General features: G+C 42.0%; 1 long non-coding RNA gene across 1 annotated transcript in view; it reads left to right on the forward strand.

The window, feature by feature from the left end:
• Positions 1 to 2,491: 2,491 nt before the first annotated feature.
• LOC106884219 (uncharacterized) overlaps positions 2,492 to 4,552 on the forward strand; it is a 28,979-nt gene continuing 26,918 nt past the window's right edge. The window contains exon 1 of the long non-coding RNA XR_001411219.3: positions 2,492 to 2,579. This is a non-coding gene — a long non-coding RNA (uncharacterized LOC106884219). The remainder of the gene's footprint in view (positions 2,580 to 4,552) is intronic.

Raw genomic sequence — 4,552 nt, forward strand, 5'->3', positions numbered from 1 at the left:
ATATATATATGTGTGTGTGTGTGTGTGTGTGTGTATACATGTGCACACACACACACACACACACACACACATATATATATATATATATATATATATATATATATATATATAAGCAGAAAAATGTGTAAATAAATCCATGTGTACTCAATCATATACGTCAACACACATACAATATAGTAATAATGTACGTGTGTGGAGAGAGAGAGAGAGAGAGAGAGAGAGAGAGAGAGAGAGAGAGAGAGAGAGAGAGAGAGATTGGAGACGGTACAAGACAATGCAATGTGGAGTTACATAAAAGGCGTGTAAAAAGTAAAATCTTGAAAGATCTTAAATTTAACATCAATATTCTTACCACATTCACCCACAATTCAAAACAATTGATGGGAGGCATCACTTCCCACCCTACCCTCATTTCCGTTTACAAGTGAAAGTTTAAACAGTTGATGAAGGCTTGACCAAAGAAGAAAGGTCTGTCTTCAGCCCTTTCTGTCTGGTCCGCAACCTCTTTCGGGATGCCAGACAAGAAAATGTTGCCTGCCTCTCTCTCTGCCAAAGGAAGGTAGTGGGATGATATTCACTATGGACTCAGCCGACAACCGGATCCGTCCTTCACGCGACAGCACGTGTTCGACATCAACCCACGAGTGAGAATGCTCGGGTGCTGGACGAGAGCGTGCAGAACAGTTTCGTCGCCTTGCGCGCATCTCGGGCAAGCCCGACTGATAGCACTTCCATGCCTGTAGAATGTATCCTGAAATGGTAATGTCCCTCGGTATCACTGTTAGGCCAAGGATTTATGGAACATATTCATAGGCTCCAGCCCGAAAGTGTTCCAGAACAGTTGATTCTCGTCGACCCCGGGAACGTCGTCGCTAATCCCGAGGGGAACTTTCACCGATTGCATCGTCCGACGGACAGAGTAATGTGAGTATCTGATGACACTCTAGGTGTCAGGACACTGTTGATCAAAAGCTGCAGTTCATTCAAATAGACAACCTGTGGATGAGTGAGTCTGGAAAAAGCGACTACACCCACTCACCGACACGGAAGAGCTGGAGACATCGTAGCCTCAGCGCATGTCTATGTATAGTATCTACGCATTCCCAAACCGCTATTCAGCAGGTGTTGACAGCGAATGGAGCGCATGACCAGCGGAACGCGTTCAGCTCACAGAAAGCGGAAGAGTATGCACTCCAGTTTGGTCAAACATGAACCGAGGCACAATGGGCAGACAGCAATATATGACGGATGTAATGTAAGGATTTGTCACCTCTGCCCGAATTTTCAGAGATAGCTCTCTTTCGGCTCAATTTCTGGCCGACATTTGCCACCCTGATCGTTATCTCTTCCCAGTTTTCCGTCTGGAGACCCAGACCAAACCAGACTCCGAGAAATTTAACCGGTCCCTCCTTCCAGCGTCCCATGACGTTATTGAACGGTATGGACCTGCCTCTCCAAGTGCCGAACTGTATGCCCAGTAACTTCTAATTTTTGCTCCTGTCACTACCTCGTATTCTTTTAGATCGGTGCTGATTGTGTCTTGTTCGACACTGTGACCTCGTCTACGGTGACCTCGTCTACAAATGCCGATACGATTTTCCCACACCAGTTCGCGTGGAATGTCCCCCAACGCGTCTAGTTTCTAAGGGCTTTAGAACCAGTATATACAGAAGTAATGACGTGTTGGGGGACACCCTTGGCGGACTGAGTGCGTGATGCTGAATGGCACCAATATAAAACCATTCACCCGAACTACCGAACAGATGTCGCTGTACATTGCGTCGATACTGCCACGAAAAAGGGATCCAAAACTAGACGCTGTGATAACGGCCGCCAAATATTGGTAGTTGACCCGATCATCATCGATACGACCTAAAAGTTCCGATGCAGTCCGTTCATGTCCACTCCTGCACATTCGGAAAGTCCAGTCGGCACCTATCAGCGGAAACGTTTGAGTAGATTTAGAGGATTTTTCACCTCACTCTTCTAACAGCAATTTAAACATGCTTCCAAGATCTTGTCTCAATCACATATTAGCACACAAAGTCGAGGCGTTCCTAGAAAAACCTCCAGACGTCCGAAGGCACCCTCGTCGCTACAGTTCACATCTAGGACCACCAATTTATCTATTGGGTTCAGGAAGATGGCCCTTATCATGAGAACCAGCCCTCTCCAGAACAACACTGCAGTTCCATCCCCATACCCACTCCCCGAGAAATAAGTAAACCTTGCGTACACTGGAAATGGGCATGAAAGCTCGTTGATTTGAGGTCATTGAGCAGATGGCGTTGTTGCAAGACGACCCTAGGTCACGTGCATTTACACTGCCTGTTCTGAGCAAGTCTATGTTAAATAATAAGAAATTATGAAAATAATAATATCAACATCAAATCGGATAGATTTCAATTTGTGTTTTGTGTTCTAATCGTTTGCATCACGTCTTGACTATTGCGATGTTTGTTCTACAGATTCAAATTCGTCAACTGCTTTGTTAGCGTTGACATTTTTTTTTTTTTTTGAGATCGTTATGTAAACGGTATTAAAATCGCTTGCGACAGGATTAATGAGTCTACAGCTGGGTGAGATTCTAAAATTTTCATTTGTAATGCTCTAGTGTGATAAAAACATTGTTACATACATAGATACACACACACAAACACGCACGCATATAAACATCAAATACATACAGACATATATATGTACATTTATATTTTTTTGTTATCTTCATACTGACCAGAGTCCCTGATTTTTAAAAATTATATATAACGCATAAACAGAGCCTGAAAAATTGCTTTAAAATACATGGCATATTTTATAAATATGCCTGTTCTAGTACCATAGTAGCATGATACTATTGGCAGCTCTTCGGTTGTGTTTTTAAATTGATATATATATAATATAACGACATGTGAAATTTTGTCTAGGTGAATCTAGCCGAAAAAACCTAATCAAATTTACGTTAACAAATGTAATTTGGAAAGTTCGAAATCTAGGTCCTAGATTATCCACATCTGGGTTGTCCATTTATTTAATGTTCTTCCTACAGGTAAGAGAAAATTTTTCATGTTCGCCACCTGCAAACATCTTTGCCAGTATATTTATACAGTGAAGCGTGGTATATTATCAACTACTATTTCCAGTAAATATTGGTGCATTGTTGTACCACTATCTTATGCGTGTGCGTGTGTGTGTGTGTGTGTGTGTGTGTGTGTACGTGTGTGCGTGTGTGTGTGTGTGCATGTACGTGCGTGCGTGTACATGCGTGTGTGTTTGCATGTGTGTGTGTGTGTGTATGTGCGCGTGTGTGTGTTTGCATGTGTGTGTGTGTGTGTGTGTGCGCGTGTGTGTGAAGGCGCATGGCTCAGTGGTTAAGAGCGTCGAGCTTACGATCGTGAGGTTGTAAGTTCGAATACCGAACCGGGCTGCGAGTTGTGTTCTTGAGCAAGACACTTTATTTCACGTTGCTCCAGTTCACTCAGCTGTAGAAATAAGTTACAACGGCACAGGTGCGTGGAGAGGGGAGGCTGGTATGCATGGACGACTGCTGGTCTTCCATAAACAACCTTGCCCGGACTTGTGACTGGGAGGGTAACCTTCTAGATGCAATCCCATGGTCAGTCTATATATATATATCAGCGCGGCACCGAGTCAGGTCCATGGCGTCCAGTTTTATTACCTTTTCGATTATAACTCCTCGACGAACGGGAACATGAAAATCTGAGTAGTAGTTTTGGTGATGGTTTAACAGTTTTAATAAACGAGAGAGAGAGAGAGAGAGAGAGAGAGTGTGTGTGTGTGTGTGTGTGTGTGTGTGTGTGTATTATCCTTTCTTATACCCACTTACATTTTTACAGATACCTTTTTTCGATTTTTTATCTTTTTTTTTCCGTCGAATTTTTTAACTTTTCAATTGTATTAATTTTTTTATAATAGTATTAATTTCTGTTTCATCCCTTAATTTTTTCATTTATCTTATTTGTTTTTTTATTTATCTTATTTGTTTTTTTTTAATTTTTTTACTTTTTTTATTTCATTATTTTTTCATTTCATATATGTTATTTTTTGTATTTTTATTCACTTTTTGTTTTTACCTCTTGTACCCTTTTCCCCTTCTTTTCCCATTTTTTTATCGATCTTATTTTATATTTTAATTTATTTCTGTATACACTCACACATACATACACACACGTACATACGCACACACACACATGCGCATACACGTGCACACACACACGCACGCACATAGGAACGCACATATACCTCTACACACAACCCAACGCACACATACGCACACACATGGACACATACAAGCACACACATGCATACACACGAGCACACATAAACGCACGCGCAAACATGAATACACATATACGTCACATATACCTCTCACACACGCCACACACACAAACAACAGGCACATACATGCACACAATCACACACACATACACGCACGCACGTACATACAACTACCCGCACATACACACACGCACACACGCATACATACACACACACGCACGCGTATACACGCTCAAGAACGCACATATACCTCTAC

This window comes from Octopus bimaculoides, chromosome 19 (genome assembly GCF_046866305.1).
Source record: "Octopus bimaculoides isolate indiv1 chromosome 19, ASM4686630v1, whole genome shotgun sequence".
Lineage (NCBI taxonomy): Eukaryota > Metazoa > Mollusca > Cephalopoda > Octopoda > Octopodidae > Octopus > Octopus bimaculoides.